This window comes from Nicotiana attenuata, chromosome 7, assembly GCF_001879085.1.
Source record: "Nicotiana attenuata strain UT chromosome 7, NIATTr2, whole genome shotgun sequence".
Classification (NCBI taxonomy): domain Eukaryota; kingdom Viridiplantae; phylum Streptophyta; class Magnoliopsida; order Solanales; family Solanaceae; genus Nicotiana; species Nicotiana attenuata.
Window position 1 is genome coordinate 45,228,262 of NC_031995.1, and position 20,100 is coordinate 45,248,361.

Genomic DNA, 20,100 nt, shown 5'->3' on the forward strand with positions numbered 1-20,100 from the left:
AGTAAGACAATTAATTTGGAAGGAGGAGTAAATTTACTTATAGAAAAATACATTCCATATTAAATCGTCTTCACAAAGGAGAACATATTTAAGTAGAAATTAAAAGAAACTCGATTAAGATATGGCAACATAAATAGGAATTTGTTCAATTTCCTTTCCATGAGAGAGAATGAATCTTAGAAGAAACTTACAACTTCGATTTCACTGGAGAAGAGTACGCATACAAGTTTGATGGCGGAGGGGGAGAAGTGGCGTCCTGAACTTAGAGTTCCAAGTTCAAAAGTTAAGGACATATAGTCCTGGAGTCTTAACAAGCTCAAAAGTTAAGGACAATAGGTCCTGAACTTAGGCTAAGAAGCCCAAAAGTTAAGGACAATAGGTCCTGAACTTAGACTAACAAACTCAAAAGTTAACGACACTTAGTCCTGAACCCACAGTTACAAGTTTAAAAGTTAAGGACATGTAGTCATGAAGTTAAGTACCATGTAATCCTGAAGTCCGGAACTTAAACTTTCAAGTTCAAAAGTTAAGGACATGTAGTCGTGAAGTTAAGTTCAAAAGTTAAGGACATGAGCAGAAGGGTATTTTTCGTTCGGGCAGTTAAAGTTTATTAAAGCAGTGGCTAAAGATTAAAGATATTTTAAACAGTGACTTAAAAATAAATACACATGTTATTAGTGGCTAATCGTGCACTTCCACGCAGTTGCGGAAGCAGGGAAGGGCTCGTCATGTATGTTTGGGTGCTAAAGGGTATTCTGGTCATTTCATATTTATTCCTAAATTCTGCTGAAAGTAACTAGTTCGAAAGTTTCACTCTGTGTCTCTATTCGTCTTCTTTCGTTCTCTATCTGCGTTGTGCTTCATCTTCTGATTTCTTCTAAGAAAATTGGGGATTCTTCCAGGTTTTTTGGGGTTCCTTTGGCTTCTCTTTATTCGTTGTTGAATACGAAAATTGGGGGATTTCATTGTTTGTTCTTCAATAAGAAAATTTGGGGTTTTGCTAGGTTTTTCTCTCGCTGACATAAACACAAGATTGAAAGGTTAGTTTTACTGCTCTATCTTTCTTGATTATATGGGTGACTGTGATTGTTTTATGTCAGGGTTCTTGTTGGTTTGTTGTTCGAAACTTTGTTGTAGTTTTATGTTAATTTTGTGAACTTCAAAGTATCTTGAAAAGAAATTGGGCTTTATGCCAAATATCTGACGATTCTCCATCTTATTTGTGTTTGAAGGTTTTATCGTTTTGACCAAGAGTTATAAATTGGGATTTTAGAATTCTGCAACCTTTGATTTTCTTGGAATATCAAATTTGTGTTTGGTTCTGTTTAGTGTTTGAGTTATTACAATCAAGGTAGCTCACTTCTGTTTCTTGTTTCTTTTCTGTGGGTTGCAAGTAGTAAGATGGAATGATAGGAATATTGGCCCCTTGAGTGAAAAACTTTTGAATTTTTCCTGGTAAATTGATTGCTTCTACAAAATGGTTTGTGTAATTCAATGAATAAAGTCTTTTGGGTGTGAGCTTAGGTGGAAGTTCTCCTGTTGAAGTAAATTTAATTGGAGGGCTGGAAGTTTTAAGTAGTTGCAAGGATTAAAAGAAACTGAAAAAATGCCGAACCAATTACTAATGAACTTTCAAGTGAAAGCTTATGTAATAAACAACTATTCCTATCCCTTGAGGTTGATCTCCTCAAGAAGTTATATGTATATTTTGTGAACTGGAAGTTATATTCCATCTGCTGCTTATATCGATGATAATCTTAGTCATCATCTGTTCAAGTTATAGCGGTCTTTGTCAAAGAAATGGAAATGAAAAAAGAAAATGGAAAAACCAAATGGAAGTGGAAAAGTTGTGAGGCTCATTCAGTAATGCGTCGTGGCAACTTCCTGTTACTTGGCTTGGAAATTTTCTGTCAACAAAAGAATTAATTTGAGAATTCCGTAAGTTGGTAGTAATGGTTTAGTTAGCTTACCCAGAGGCGAATTGGTGGGTTCATTTTGATTCTATTAAATGTATAGATTACATTTTAAATATTACATCGTGAACAACTTAGTTTTGTTGTTATCTTGAGAACTTAAAAAAATTATCTTGGATATTGAATTATGGTTGTCATTGTAAGGTTAAGGTGGTTGTCAATCTATTTTCGGCACCTCTTCCTTTTCTTTGAATGGAGTTGTTTTTTATTTTATTAGTAGAAACAATATAGTTCTTGACTTCTCTCTGAAAGATGTGTATTCTACAAAAAGGATCTTGCGTCAGTGATAATGTTTGTATATCAATGACGTATGAAATAGTGTACTAAAAAATCCTGGCTTCTCAAGTATCAGCTGTCCCAGATTCAAGAGTGTTGATGACTACCTTATTTTTCCGCTGTAGTCTATGTAATATCGCTCTTAAATACAGAATTCCTAACGTCATATTTGTTTTTATGTTTAAACGCTCAGATTTCCTCATTTCTTGGTTGTCTATTCAATTTTTTTGGTTGGATCTCATTGGTGTCTTTTTTTAGTTTCAGGTGTTATCACTACTGAATTCTTTGTTTTTCTCATCATCTTGTTTACCTAAAATAAGAAATACATACTTTGAACTGTACTTTTCTCTGTTGTTTGTATAACATTTTATATATACAAGTTGTTGTTAGTGCAGATTTGATGTTAAACTTCTATAAATTGCTCGAATTGCAGATGTCGACCAATAAGAAGCATTTACCGTCACCTTGCTGTCCGCAGAAAAAAAAAGCAACAGTACTCAGCAGAAATAGTCTCTAAAATTAACTGTAGGAGATGTGATCTGTACAGGCAATTATCAGTTGATAAAAGAGAGTTGCTTTTACCGCAACGATGATAAAAAAAGCTTGAATTAATAAAGGGTCAAAACGCACTGCTTGAATATACCAAACAAACTGCTGGGTTTGAGTTATCTACACAAAAAACTCTGACGATAGCTGACCCACCATGTGTTACTGGGACAGGTTAGAAACCAAAAAAGATTTATTCCAGAAAAAGGGACATTTACACACACACTTCTTGTAGACACAAATATATGCATGTATATATGTTTTCTTCTTCGTGACTGTACTTAAATGCAATTTGCTCTTGCTATTTGGATTCGCATATTAGCCAGTATATCTTCGGTTACGGAGGCAGTAGCTGATTGTGACAAAGGAAAAAATATTACTGACCACTTCTCCATTTCCGAACATGGTAAGTGAGTGGAAACATGTTGTTTCAGTTTGACTGTACTCCTTTTTAATATATTAATTAGAATTGTTTGTATGTTAGGTTCGACCTCTGGTGTACCCTGTGAAGTGTGAACAGCATCATGCAAATACATCTACTGTCACAAATAAAGTTTTGCCTCCATTTAACCTTATAACACCGTTTAATCTTATAACACCATTTACTGCTACTCTCTTATCAACACTAATGGGATATATTGTTGCAACTAATATACACAGGTTATAGATAAAAAATAATAGGTTGGAACTGGAACATTAGAGAACTACCAAGTGATGCAACCATTTTAAAAACTGTATCGAACTGTAATATTGTGGAGCAAAAAGGTTTGAACTAAGGTTTGACTGCAGGGTAATAGAGGGAATAATGAACCGATGGTCAATAGTAGTATCCACCTAGGGAAGGAGATTGTAAAGGCTCTCTGTACTATGGTCACGTGGGTACATCGAACAATGGGGAGGTTTTTAAAAATGAGGCACGTGTGCTGCCTCATTTTGCTGCTATATTAGACTTAATCATTTTCTTTTTAACCGAAACATTTCTTGTAGCGCAAAGTGATAACAGTAGCCAATATGGAGAGAAACTGTCCTTGTTTATCTTTATGTCTGGTTTCCCAAAGTTATTCAAAGAAATATTTATAATAGGAATTCAGAGTACAAAATATGTCCTGTATCTTACTTAGATGTTTAACTTGCAAGTTGGATAACGTACGGCTTACTTAAAATAGAATTTCACTTTTTGCAGGTGTAAATTTTAGTGACAGAAGTGTAACACTGGTTCCTAACTTGTAAGTTCTGAACACACTTTTCTGACTTATTATCTTCTTATCCCCGAAAGCATAAGTTGCGCCTACGACACTGTGCTATTAGTTGTTATATTCCAAGGCTTGCTCAAATTGCTGTAAATTCCATTATGTACTTTGTGCAAATTTTTTGATCTCTGGAATTAATAAGTTGAAAAACATTTAGTACATTATACTTTTCCACATGTTCTCCAGATGAGTGCAAATACGTGTAGCATTTCAATTTACAAGGTTAAGTCTGTTGGCACTATGAAATGAATTACACAATGTAAATGATGAGTTGAGCATGTTGGAATTTGTTCTATTGTACAAAGGTCACCACCAATACTCTGTTCAACTATAGAGATATCAAAAAAAGAAAAACCAAATAAGTTTTTGTCCCAGAATAGTAAAAGGAAAAAACTGAGTTTGTTATGTTATTTCAAATTTTTAGGTAAGACCGGCTTTTGTGTAGCTGCAGTAACTTACCTAGCCTTAATCTATATATAATAGAACAGTGAGTTATGATTGTAGTAATAATGAACACTAAGTAATAAATTACGCAGAAAAGTATGTGAAAACTACATTCTCCCCGAAATGAGCAGATCTTCTTGTGCAAATATTATAATCAGATAGTGATGGCTGCAGATGTTTAGTTCAGAGACTCATTCTCCTTCATATTTATTTGTTGTCTTTTCACTCAATTAAATTCTGTGCCTACAATGCAGAGTGATGCTTGGGAGGAAATGGTAGGGGCTGGCAGTTGTTATTTAAGAGAGTAAGGATGCAGGGAGTGCCTTTGGGGGGCAACTTTACCTTTACAACTGAAGGCTTAGCAGTAGAAGGAGATTGTTAGTGGATAAATGAGGATTTCTTTCATGTACTTTTGACTGTATACTAGCAGCTTACTTATATTTTCATCCCACTTAATGCCCTTGCTCTAAGGTTCTTATATCCTGAAATAAGAAAGTGATTGGCTTACCAAGGTAAGCTTATTGGATAATAATTGAGTAACAAACCTCTAATATGGTCCCTAAATCATATAATTCTCATAATCATTATTAATGGTCTAAACGGTTAAGAATCTCAAATCAAGGAGCTGAATTTGAATAGTTTCTGATAATATCCAAAAGCTAAAATTTTCTTTTTCCATAATTGATTGCCTCGCGTACTGGGTGGGGGGCAAACCTAAAGCTTTTGCATTTGGGCTCATTTCTCAAGCGCACGAATCTAATCTCTTTACTGGCTCAATAAAAGACACATCTATCTTAATACAAATAGCCTTTATTTTTCCTAGCATATATATNTTCTGTAATACTATTTGCGTCTTTCAAATGTACCCCAGAGCATGAAATGCCTTCATTTTTTGAGATTAAATTGATTGATCGGAGAAAAAAACGTTTTTTGTAGCCAACAACTATTAGAGCAAAATTAAAGTAAAACGAGATGCAGCGCCCATTTCTTTAGGATTACTGACCGTACATAGGTATGCTTATGGATCAAACGATGATTGTTTAATTGACCAGCTTTTAGGACAGAATAAAAAACGTGAAGTAAATAATTCAAAAGAAAGAAAGAAGAAATAATTGTTACATTATGGTAAGCAATTTTTTTTTTTTTTTTTTTTTTTTTTTTTTTTTTTACATAGAGCATCAAACTGCAGTGGTGCAGTTCATATGCTCTGAGGTTGGAAAGCTTAGTTGAATATTACAATTGATGTTCAGCTCTTTAATTCTAGAGTTGGTATAAGGGGGGTGCTCATGGTTGTTGTGAATACAGCTCAATGCATGAGCAGTAGATTTCTGTCCCTTTTTCCATGACCTTGACTTTGTCATTCATGGTCTGTAAATTGTCACAACAGACCATGGATGGATATTTAGTTAACCCATCCAGGTAGTTCTCACAAGCATCAAACAGGTATGTGTTTGGTTCTGCCTTGGAAATAGTTGAATTTGCCAATGGTGTGCTTGGCAAATTTATGGTTGAATTTGGTTTCAACTTCATAAACAACATAATTATTATGATAATAACTACTGTTGCTATCATTGTTTTTTTGTCTACCATTTTTTTTGGATGCTTTGAAATACAAAGAGACTTTTAATTTTGGTTGACAAAGAGATATTTTGGTTTCCGAGACCTTTGGGTTTATATAGAATTAAAGTGTCATAGATTAATTACTCTTTCTCTAACAGATTTTGAATGAAACAAAGAGTAATTATCCTAGAAAATCTTGAAAATTAAGACACTTAACAAATTCATGTGGCATTGCCACAAATTACCAATACACATTATATATGCACACACGTAAATCACAAATTTGATGCCATAATGCTTGATTTGTTGTTCATGTCCATAATTCCCAAATGATTGAAGTTTGAATGTATATGTGTGTGTGTTTACATGGCAGTAGTGGTAGTAATTAGTTGGCAAATAAACCAAAATTATTCGATCTTGATTCTAAAAGATTCGCGTTGAAGACTTCATGCCCTGAAATAGCTTTCTTTACAAATTGGCAAACAAACTCACATGCTTTAAATTCTAGGGAGTTTTAGAGCTTTACTCATCAAAATCAAATTAATTACTCTTGCTTATTCATTTACTTTGGTACCCATCAAACTAATTATTCTTCCTATCCATTGTAGTCTTTATGGGTAATTGACTCTTTTTTCTCCTTTTCTTTTTTCTTCTTTTTCGTTGTTTTTGCTCTTTCTCCCTTTCTGTTATGTTTTTTCAATCATATCATTTTTTATTTTCTTTTTTTACCATAATATGATTCGATACTCAATTTTGGCTCCTTTATTTTTATTTTATTTCTTTCCTTTTATTCATTTTTCTTTATTTCTTTGCTTCTTTTCGAATTTCATTTAACTCTTTTTCCCCTAGATAATCTAATCACATTCACTTTTTTTTTTGCTCCCTATCTTTATTCTTCTTTATTTTATACAACAATAAAATATAAGTAATATACTAAACATTCATTCACTGTTTTTTTCTTCATATAACTGATATAATATACCTTATGTCTTTTATCTCATTTTTTCTCTCTAAATCAATTATTAGAACTAATTTTTCATGTTTTCGCTTCTATTTTTTTCATTGCATTTTTTCTTTTTTCTCCTTTGCTAATTTTATTTTTATTATTTTTAAATTATTTTTTCTATATTTCCTATTTTTCCTCATAATCTAATTCTAATATCTTTTTGGCCCTTTATGTTTGTTATTTTTTCTCTCCTTTTTTTTACTATATCAATTAAAAAAACAATCGATATAGTCCATATTTTTATTTTATTTAATTTTTCTTTTACTAGTTATCAGAAAATAACTCACTCTAGCATATGTATATGAAAAATAATATATTAGTAGCAGTTAAAGTATATTGTTGTATTATACTATGATACTCACGTGGTATATTATCATATAATAACAGGGTATCATAGAGGTCTAGTTCATTCCTTTGAGAAATACACTCAGTTCTCTATGATACCTACATATTATATACCACATATTGACATGATATAATGTGGCATTCCTTCCAAAATAACACTCAGTCTCGCTGATACCAACCTGGTATATAGCATATGATAACAGGGACTCGTAGAGGACTGGTTCATTCCTTAAAAAAAAAAAGCACTCGTCTGTACTTTATGATACACACATGGTATATATTATATACTGACAAGATAGACGTCTGGTTAATTCCTTCAAAAATGAGGCCAACCCTCTATGATGCCAAACTGATATACAAGTATACCATTTTGGTATATAATTCAAATTCATCTACTTCGCTACCTCAACATCATTTCAACCCAAACTTCATAACTCTAATGCAAAATCTCCACCAATTTAGCTCAAAATTTAGCCACAACCTTCATTCAACATTTCAAACTAAGTATTTTTGTTTAAGAATTTTTTTTAAAAAAAGGCATGAAAACTCTATTAAAACATCGAAAAAGATTCCAATGAAAAAGATATCAACCTGATATATATATATATTACTAACATGGTATCATAGAGGACTGGTTCATTCCTTTAACAAAAAAAAAAAAAAATACACGTCAGTCCTCTATGATACCCATATGGTATATATCATTACTGACATGATATAGGTATGGTTCATTCCTTCAAAAAAGAGCTTAGTCCTCAATGATACCAAACTGGTATACATGTATATTATTTTGGTATATAGTATAAATTATCTTTATCACAAGTTGAACTCAATTTCAACCCAAATTTTACAACTCTAGTACAAAAAATCCACCGAATTGGTTCAAATTTAGCCACAACCTCCGTTCAACATTTAAAAGTAAATATTTTTGTTTAATGAAAATTTGAAAAAGGCATGAAAACTCCATTAAATTTTTTAAGAGATTCCAATTAAAAAATTCAATAAATTTAAAAAGGACCAAATTATAACGGTATGCCATTGCACTATATTATATATTATAAGAGTATACTGTTGGAATAAATTGTATAAATTAAAATTATATACTAAAGTGATATACATGTATACCATTTTGTTATACAGTACAAATTCATCTTCTTCGCTAGTTCAACTTAATTTCAACCCCAATTTCACAACTCGACCGCAAAATCTCTGCCAAATTGGCTCAGGCTTTTGCTACCGCTTCTAATTAATATTTCAAATAATATTTCTCCAAAAATCTCCAGTATGAACTTTCTAAAGATACTATAAATAACTTTTTAAAATATCTGTTTTGAATCTAACAACTAATCTTAATGTTGAAATTTCAATTCAAAAGCTTCAAGCTCAACAATGACGGGTCTTTAAAAATTCATTCCCAAGCACCTCAAATCAGCTTCAAATAAAATCAAATTTCAGTATGATTAATATCCTTTCTTTTACTATAGCATAACATCTTACTTAAAAACCGCATTTAGGCTACAATTATAAATGATTAAGCTTAGACCATTCCATTTGAGAATCCACAAAAAGGAAATATTTTTATCATATATGTTTGAAAAATAGTGATTTCTCCATATTCTCTATAAATAAATATACTAAATAATGAGTTAAGTACATAAGTGAGAAATAGGGGAAGATGCTCACAGCAACGATGACGCTGTGATTAGCGAATGCAACGACTTGGCAGAAGATAAGTGAAGGGACGGGTAATTATTTTTAACCGTATGGGTAGCCGTTGTAATTAGTTTTAGGGTAGATAATTACTTTAGGTTTTATAGATATTTTGTGTAGATTCCCGTAAATTCTATACGTGATTACTTGAAGTAACTTAGTTCGTAAATCAGTCATTCGCTTAGCTGATTAATTGCTATTTGAAAACCTTCAAATTTAATAATGGGCCAAACAAAAATAATTTCAACAGGCCCAATGTCAATAAAGCTCATAAGTTGATCCATTTTCTTTTAAATAAAGGTAGGCACAATGCCAATTAATAAGCTTGAGGTCATATTTTCTTAGGGGGTATTATCACTTTAGCCTGCGCCGGAAACTATTTACATCTAATAGCTGAAAAAGTATATAAATAATTTTTTTATATGACATATAAAATGTGTGTGTAACACAAAAAAAATACGAATTTTATATATTTGTTTGGCTATTAATTTTACAGCGACTATACTGTGTCATTTTTCCATTTTCCTTTTAACAAGTTGCTGGCCCATTCTTTTCATTTAGCTTGTTAGCCCACTTCCTCTTTAATATCAAAGCTGGCCCAAAATCATAATACCTAGTCCAATACATATGTAGCAACCAATAAATATGATCAAATTTAATTTGTAGCCATCCGGAAAAAATAATGACAATCGGTAGCCACGAAATAAATCGTATAATTAATAGCCCAAAACCAATTACAAGGACTAGCCCAAAACCACCGCCACTCTTCCCCCTTTAAAATTTCAAACTTTTCAACTCGGTAGCCACTGGATTCGGTGGCTATGATTCAATGAACCAAAGCAAAAATTTCAGGAATCATTGTCTTTATGGTTGTGAAATTGAAACGCACAAATCAAACCTCTGATCAGGTGAACATAATCCAAAGATATTGGGAGAAATTCACAAATAGCCAGATTTACAAGTGGTTGTTCAAAAATAGCCTAATTTCATAAGTAATCGAAATCTAACCACTTTTCATGTAAAGATAAATCTGAGCGAAAATACTGTTCAAAACCTATAAATATGCCAGTACATTATGCTGGAGCTCCAACATAAGTATACTTGAACTCTAGCATATTATACTGGAGTTCCAGGAAAAGTATGCTGGAACTCCAGCATAATATGATGGAGTTCCAGCATAAGTACACTAGAACTCCAGCATAATATACTAAAGTTCCAGCAAAGTATACCGGTCCAGTATAATATGCTGGAAATTCATACACAAGTGCTCGAATCTCCAGTATATTATGCTGGAACTTTCCGTGTGTTGGAGTTCCAGCATAATATGCTGGAAGTACATACACAGGTGCACCGAACTCCAGTATATTATGCTGGACCGGTCTCTGTTGTAGCAAAATAGTGGCTATTTTTTATTGAATTGCTAAATGCTGGCTATTTATGAATGACCAATTCGAAAACTGGCTAGACCGTGCTATTTTTACAAATATATGTTTAGTTTAAAGGGCCTAGCTAGCCCATACCTAAGAAAAGCAATAAACGAGGAAAAAAGATCATTTTATCACATGGTTATGGTTGGGGGTGTACAAGCAAAACTGGAAAACCGCACCAAACCGAAAAGTCAAGCCAAACCGATTAAAAAATTCGGTTAGGTTTCGTTTGATTTGGTTTGGTTTTGAGTAAAAAAAACTCGAACCAAACCGACATATAAATATATAATTTTATATATACTTTTAAGATTTTATATAAAATTTTCTTTAAAAGATGTCTAGAAATATTTGGGATTCTCTTGCAGGATATAATATTTAATAGTATATGAACTGCTCCATATTTATTAACCTTAAATAATGTGTTGCATGATCACTTTCCCATCAAGTATGATTGAAATGCGTCAATCTCTTTGTTCTTCCATATTCATATCATATGTTAAAATCTATTAAATTGTTATATCTTTTCAGATGTGAAGTGATCAGTACTATTTAGGTATCATATTGATTTTTATGTTTAGTTACTAAATTCGGTTAATCTTGAAAGTGTGCATCAACGCAACATTGTCAGATGACTAAAAAAATAACAATTACTCCCTCTGTTCCAATTTATGTGAACCTGTTTGATTGGGCACGGAATTTAAGAAAACATGAAGACTTTTAGAATTTGTGATACTAAACAAGTCAAAAAGGGGTCCAGAGTATTTGTGTGGTTATAAAAGCTTCCCGGTAAGGGTAGAATTGACATTTTAAGCTAAATTGTTTCCAAATTTAGAAAGGCCCATTTTTTTTGGAACATACCAAAAAGGAAATATGTTCACATAAACTGGAACGTAGGGAGTATGTGTTACTAAGAAAATTCTCTCATAAGAATACTTTAATAGATAATATATTTATCAATTTTTTATATTTTTACTAAACATATATTTATTTATTAAAAATTTAACAAAGTAAAATTGAAATAATATTTAAGTAACAAAAAGCTCGAAAAATCCGACAAAATCGAACCAATCCAAACCAATATAGTTGGTTTAATTTGGCTTTGATAAATCCGAGCCAACCCGATCTATGTACCCCCTAGTTATGGTGGATACAATTTTCAAAATAATGACACCATATCCACACATATCAAAAGAGTCCAAAAGAGTCTATTTTTAAAGTTGAAAATAGCAACTTTAGTAATTTTGTCAAAATATAAAAAATATATACAGTTTATATGCTGTCCCTATTGTCTATTTATAAAATAGATTGTTACTGTACAATTTATATACAATAGACTGTCACTATATAAAATATATACAATAAACTGTCACTATACAAAATATATATAAAATAGACTGTCATTATACAAAAAATATACTAAATAGACTATCACTATACAATTCATATACAATAGACTATCACTATACAAAATACATACACAATAGACAGTCACTACATAAAAATATACTAAATAGACTGTCACTATACAAAAAACTTACAAATTAGACTGTCACTATGTAAAAAAATATACAAAAAGACTTTCACTATCTAAAAAATATATAAAATAGACATTTTGGGCTATTAGATATAATATGTTTGGGCCAGAGGGACATTTCGTGTTAATAATTTTTTTTTTCCATAAAGCACTATCTTTTAGTAGTAATTAGCCATCTATAGATACTATTTGCTATATTACGGATTCTAGATACCTCTTTTGTGGTTATAAGATGTATTTGATGTATTTAAGCTATTGTATTCATGAATACAGTAGCAAAAATAGGCGTGAATCAGGAAAACCCAGCTAATCAGTTGTTGTATTCGAGTGTATTCGACTATATTCATGGAGTGAAACGTGGGATTACAGCTGGACAGATTATTGTATTCGACTGTATTCACGGTGTGAAATAGGGGATTACACTGTTTTTAAAACGAAAAGTGAATCAACATAATAGACTCCTAATATAAATCAACAAACTCAATTATAACACACACATTTTGTATTTTCAGTTATAAAAAAGATTCTCCACTGAAAAATACACCAAAAACATAGCAATCTTCAGAGAAATTATATAATACATCTGAATACATAAATTATATTAATTAAAAAATCATATGAATACTTTCATGGCATATAGCGAGACAGTGAATACAATGAAATACATAGAATGCAACGGGATACATTGAAATACAATGAAAAAAAGACAGTGAGTACAATGAAATACATGGAATACAACGAAATACATTGAATTACAATGGAAAAAAAGACAATTAATACAATGAAATACATGAAAATACATTGAAATATATTAACAAAAAATCAAGTTGCTCAGACCCAAATTCCGTCGTCTTTGTTCAAGAACAAACTCTAATTTTCGGCGAATCCGCCGTTCACCGGAAGCCGGTAGTGAAAACGCGCCGCCTTGGTCCGGCGATGGTGCCTTCAATGGCAAAAAACAACGTCAAAGCCTTCAATGCCATATCTCAGAAGATGTAGAAATCACAGAAACTTATATCCTTAAATGACGAATTGATTGATAAAGACGAATTAAGGATATCACAGAAACTTATATCTTTCAAAGCCTTCAAGCCTTCAATGACGAATTGAGGAAGGAAGAGGAACAATGAATTCAATGTCGAAGTCGACCTCTCGTCTCTACTTATTCGAGATTAGATGGAATACTCATTGGGTACACGTTGTTTTCGTACTCATACTACACTTCTGTGCATTTTTGTTGTACAGGTTCATATGTGGCTAGTGACTTAGTGACAACGGCATGGTTGATACGGAGACTTAAGTGAGCTGCACCTCTCGAGACAACCCGCAGCCAGCAGAGTCTTCTTCAGAGTATTGCACTTTCCTTTCTGTCCAATTTGTATCCCGAACAGTTACTGTGTTACATTATTTCTTAGAAATTGCTCATATACTTGTGTCACCGGGTTCTGGGATGATCACGGGATTTTTCAGTGGTTAAATTTTGTAAAGATTTCCGCATTTATTCAGTGGAGTTTATTACTTATTATTTATTTGTTTAAAGGAACTGATTTCAAAATAAATAAAAATGAGAAATTGCTAGTAAATTGTTGTTGGCTTGCCTAACAGTGGTGTCCGACGCCATCAAGACCCTTAGTGGATTTTGGGTCGTGATATTTCGGGCTTAGGGGCGTGTTTGGATTATGTTTTGGAGGTTCGTAGCTTATTTAGGCTTGAAATGCCGAAAGTTGAATTTTCGAAGTTTTCGCATCGATAGTGAAATTTTATATCGGGGTCGGAATCCGATTCCAAAAGTTGGAATAGTTCCGTAGTATTGAATGTGACTTGTGTGCAAATTTTGGGGTCAATCGGATATGGTTTGGTTGGTTTCGGCATCGTAGAATTCTTGAGATTTCAAGTTCATTAGGCTTGGATTGGAGGGTGATTCGTGGTTTTAGCGTTGTTTGATGTGATTTGAAGGTTCGACTAAGTTTGTATGATGTTTTAGGATTGGTTGTCATGTTTGGTTGAGGTCTCGGGGCCTCGGGTGAGTTTCGGATGCTTAATGGAATTGAATTTGCACTTAGGCATATTTCTAATGTGCTGAACCTATTGGTTTCGCACCTGCAGAGTTTGGACCGCAGGTGCGGCACCGCAGAAGCGGTTTCGTGACCGCAGATGCGGTCTGAGGCTTGGAGATCAATTGTCGTAGATGCGGCTCAAGGAACGTAGAAGCGGAACCGCATCTGCGAGTAAAGGAGCACATGTGCAGAATCTGGAGGCTTAATGAACTTCCGCAGGTGTGGAGTCTGAGCCGCAGAAGCGGGACCGCATGTGTGCTTGTCCCCTCGCAGAAGTGGAAATCGATGGGCGGAAAAGAGTGAAATCGAGAGTTTGAGTTCATAACTTCTGAAATCGATTTTGAGCTCGGTAGAAGGCGATTTCTGGAGAGATTTTGAAGGAAAACTATTGGGTAACGAATCTTAACTCTAATTTGGTTCTAATACATTAATCTATTGTTATTTTTCTCATCTAATTAAGGAATTTGAGGGTAGAAGTTTGGAAATGGGGGAAAAAGTTCCCCAATGGAAAATCTGAGTTTTGAATAAGAATTTGACGTTGGATTGGGATGATTTTTATACGAGTGAACTCGTGAGTGAATGAGTGTTCATAATCCATAACTTTTACCCGATTTCGAGACGTGGGCCCGCGGAGGATTTTTGGGCGTTTTTCTATTTTCTTGCCTTAGCTTCGATTCCTTTAGCTAAACTAGTCATTTGTAGTTATATTTACATTATGAAATTGATTTAATTAGATTTGGGCCACTCGAATTTGGATACTCGTGGCAAGAGCCTGATTTCGGATTTGATTTGAGCTTGGTTCGAGGTAAGTGGCTTGCCTAACCTTGTGTGAGGGAACTCCCCTTAGGATTTTGATACTGTTGTTATATGAATATCGTGTACGTGAGTCGACGAGTGCGTTGTGCTAATTGTTGAAAAACTCCATTTTCATTAAGTAAATATCTCTGTTTCCCACTTAATTGAGCAATACTAGTATTTGAAGCCTCCTGTTTAGCTTAGGAAAGCATGACTATGTGACTTAACTGTCTTATCTGCTTTAACTGCTTACTTGGATTCTGTGTAGCATGTTTAAAGTAGAATTTCCTGTTTCTTGATACGAACTTGAATAGAACTGTAGATTTATTTCTTGTGACTGTTGTGTGTTTACTTTGGGACTACGGGACGGTATCCCGGAAGATCCCCCTGCATATTTATTTTGGGGCGATGGATCGGCATTCGGGGAGATCCCCCACACATTTATATTTGGAACTACAGGACGGTATCCCGGAAGATCCCCACTGTACTGGATATTTACTTTGGGACTACGGATCGGTATTCCGGCAGATCCTCCTGCACATTTACAATTTGGATTCCGGGACGATATCCAGGGAGATCCTCTGCACATCTATGTTTGGTACTATGGGACGTTATCCTGAGAGATCCCCGGTTGCTATCTTTGTTTTCTGAGTTATTTCTTTCTGTGATTTCATCTTTATTGACTGTTACCATCTTTAATCATACTGTCACATGTCATACTATTTTACCTTATCATCTATATATATATATATATATATATATATATATATATATATATATATATATATATATATATATATATATATATAACCAGTAGGGCCCTGGCCTTCCGGCTTGGCACTTACTGGGTACCTCTTTGGTGTACTCATGCCCTTTCCTGCACATGTTTTTTCGTGTGCAGATCCAGGTTCTTTTGCTCAGCCATACTATTTGTGAGGTGAGGCAACTCAGAGACTTCGAGGTATATCTGCCACATCCGCAGACCTAGAAGTCCCTCTCTATTCTCCCTTTTAGTTATAGACCTCTTGTATCTACTTTTGTTTAGACTTCTGGAGTTAGAACACTATGTATTTCGTTAGCTTGTGATTCATGAGATTTCGGGTTTTGGAAATGTTATTATTGGTCGAGAGTGTTATCATTGTATATGCCGAGCGGCATTCCAAACACTTTATTTATATTTCCCTGTTAGTTGGCTAGTTTTGTACTTTTAATTCTTTTTTCGCTAATTGTTAGGCTTACCTAGTCGTGACAAGTTGGTATCAGAGCTCTAGGTTCATAGGAGTCATGAATCAAAGGCCAGTTTATTAGAGTCTTGCGGGTCGATACAGAGACGTCTGTACTTATCTACGAGAGGCTATGTAACTGTTAGAAAAATTCCACTTCATTTCATTCCTCGTCGTGTGAGATTATCGATATTAAAATTCTAAATCTCTGTCTTCTATTCTCTCACAGATAGTGAGTACACGTGCTATCGGAGATGATCAAACACCCGCGCCCCCTACTAGAGCCGCCGGAGGTCAGGGCCGGGGTAGAGGCCGAGGACGCGCATGTGGTGCAGCTAGAACACCCGCTGAGCTGCCACAGAGGAGCCACCACCAACTCTAGTCGAAGCCCGGGCGGCTGATACGCCTACTGCTACTACTACTACTCCAGCTCTCCAGAAGACCCTTGCACAGTTCATGAGCATGTACACCACTCTAGCTCAGGCAGGGTTGATTCCCTTTGCTGCAGCCACATCTCAGGCAGGGGGAGCGGCACAGACTCTCACCGCCCGTACCCCTGAGCAGCGGGTTCAGGTTGATCAGATCCTAGAGGTTATATCGATACCGCCTGTAGCCCCATTTCATCCCGAGGATAGGGCAATAGCTTCAGAGGAGGAGTAACGGAGGCTTGAGAGGTTCAAGAAGTACCAGCCTCCTACATTCAGTGGTCTAACATCAGAGGATGCTCAAGGATTTCTGGAGGAGTGCCACCGTATCCTCTGCACTATGGGTATATCAGGGTCGAGTGGGGTTTCGTTCATTGCCTTCCAGCTTCGAGAAGCAGCCTATCAGTTGTGGCGTACTTTTGAGTTGGACAGTCCGGGTGAGAAAGTGTCACGACCCCAAATCCCGGTCGTGATGGCGCCCAACACAATGCTAGGCAAGCCTGACCAATTACCACTCACAACCCCTTCTTATTACGATTTATTACTGATTAACAACTTTAAATACTATTTTGATACAATTTGAAAGTCTAAGATAAAAGATGAATTTAACAGGTGAAAAGTGCGGAAACTATAATCATGAAAAATCTCTGTAAAACAGCCCACTGATCCGGTGTCACAAGTCTGAGCCTCTAATACAAGGTTTGAACAACCTAATACAGAAATATGTCTGAAATGCGGAATAACAAGTAAAGATAGAAGGAGAAATCGGGTCTGCGAACGCCATGCAACTACCTCGACAACTCTGATGAACACTGAACGACAAGAATGCTCGCTCTATGCCTCAGGGATACCTGTACCTGCACACATGGTGCAGGGAGTAATGTGAGTACTCCGACCCAGTGAGTAATAAACATAAATAAAGGCTAAGAAAAAGAAATCATGGAAAAACGCAAAGTAAACTATAACTAGCAATTTCGAGCATTTAATAGTGAAGCAACAAGTCAATGAAATAAGAGTACATAAATATTATGACAGGTAATACAGATAAGGACCAAATGCATGAGTGAAATGCAATGCATATGACGGTACACTCTAGTACCCACTGCGGCGTGCAACCCGATCTATCCATTTAACGTCGACGACGCTCACTGGGGTTGTGTACAGACTCCGGAGGGGCTCCTACAGCCCAAGCGCAATATCAAGCCATCTCGTGGCATCAACCAGGCTCTCGGCCTCAATATCACTATAATCAACCAGGCTCTCGACCTCAATATCAATATAATACTGCTACGGCACGCAGCCCGATCCATGCATCAGTCCAGAAATTTATATAAGCCTCTCGGGCAATATTAAAATAATAGTTCTCAGCTCAAAACATCATTTAAAATGTCATTGAAGTTTTCCAATCTTAGAAAGATGGCTGAGTTTGCAAAACAGTATTTAAAACCTTGGACTGAGATCAAATAATATGTCAAACAATGCGAAAACAGTGATATCGATCCCTGAAGGATTCAAATAACTAGCACGAAGCCCAAATGTAACAATTAAATCCAAGTAAGGATGATTCTCAATTTATCTCTAGTTGAAAATGCGGTAAAAGCATCACTCGGGACGGACCAAGTCACAATCCCCATGAATCTACGACCTTGCGCTCATCATAGAGTGCGTGTCTCGCCTCAATATAGCGTTACGATGTGAAATTCCGGGGTTTCAAACCCTCAGGGCATCATTTACATTCATTACTCACCTCGAGCTGGCCAAAACTCTAGCTCGCTATGCCCTTGCCTCTCAAATTGGCCTCTTCGTGCATCGAATCTGACCAAAATCACAACGAATATATCACATTATGCTAAGGAGACAATACCCAATCGAAAACAATCAAAAAATATCAAAAGTCACGAAATTGACAAAACCCGAGCCCCGGGCCCACGTCTCGAAACTCAAAAATTTTTACACCATCGGGTTCCTTATCTCGCCACGAGTCTATACATACCAAAAACTCTCAAATCGAACCACAAACGGCCCCTCAAATTCCGAATTTAGAATTCAAAACTCAAGCCCTAATTTCTTTCAATTTGGCTAAATTCTCAAGGATTTCAAGGATGATTCTACAATATAATCATGTTTTTAACTCATAAAACTTACCTCCAACAAATCCCAGTCGAAATCCGCTTCAAATGCTCCCAAGTAGCTCTCAAAATGCTCAAAAATGGTGGAAAATAGGTTTGGGTTCGCGGATGAACTGTTTTTAACATTCTGTCCAGGCACTGTAGCTAACCCTATGCGATCGCATCCGAGCTCCTCGATCGCATAGCACAAAATTTTCCAGGGTCTCAAATTACCCTATGCGATCGCAGTGCATTAACAAACAACACTGTGCGATCGCAACCCCTTCATGCGATTGCATTGAACAACCAAACAGCCCCTAAAATCCTTCTATGCGATCGCATAGGCCCTCCTGCGATAGCATAGAGCAATTGTCTGCAACACTGAACCTGCAATTTCTGCAACACCCTAAGTCCCAAAAACCTTCCGTTAGCCATCCGAAATCACCCCGAGGCCCCCGGGACCTCAACCAAAAGCACCTACATGTCTTAAGACATTATCCAAACTTGCTCCAATCGTCAAAACACCTCAACTAACACCAAAATCATGAAATTACATCGAATTCAAGCCTAAGTTCTTTTAAAACTTCTAAAACACGCATTCGATCAAAAACCCAACCAAAACACGTCCCAATGACCTGAAATTTATCACACATATCCCAAATCACCTAACGAAGCTACATCAACTCTCGAATTCCATACTCCCAGATCAAAATTTCACCTATCAACCGAAAATCGCCAAAATACTAACTTCGCCAATTCAAGCCTAATTCTACACCGGACCTCCAAAACCATTTTCGATCACGCTCTTAAGTCCCAAATCATCTCCCGGAGCTAACCGAACCATCGGAATTCACATCCGAGCCCTCTAACAAATAAGTCAACTTCCGGTTGACTTTTCCAAACTAAGCCTTCCTTAAAGAGACTAAGTGTCTCATTTCTTATCAAAACCACTCCAAATCAACTCGACTACAGATGACACAGATAACGAAGCGTATAGGAGCAGAAAATAGGAAGAACGGGGCGGTAATTCATGAGACGACAGGCCGAGTCGTCACATCCTCCCCAACTTAAACAAACGCTCGTCCTCGAGCGAGTTAAGAAACATACCTGAAGCCTCAAATAGGTAGGGATATCTGCTCCGCATCTCCCGCTCGGTCTCCTGGGTAGCCTCATCCACGGGCCAACCTCTCCATTGCACTTTCACTGACGCTATAGCTTTCGATCTCAATTTTCGAACCTGTCGACCCAAAATAGCCACTGGCTCCACATCATAAGTCAAATCATCATCCAACTGAACCGTGCTGAAATCCAAAATATTAGACGGGTCCCCAACATACTTCCGGAGCATAGAAACATGGAATACCGGATGAACACCCAACAAGCTGGGTGGCAAGGCAAGCATATAGGCTACCTCTCCAATC

General features: G+C 35.6%; 1 long non-coding RNA gene across 2 annotated transcripts; it reads left to right on the forward strand.

Annotated features, from left to right (window-relative positions):
* LOC109229020 lies at positions 805-5,021 on the forward strand. Of its 2 annotated transcripts, none has more exons than XR_002068494.1 (4): positions 805-1,040; positions 2,683-3,201; positions 3,280-4,021; positions 4,744-5,021. It is a non-coding gene; the product is annotated as an uncharacterized LOC109229020 (long non-coding RNA). The 2 variants fall into 2 exon arrangements; XR_002068493.1 differs by having other exon boundaries at positions 3,979-4,021.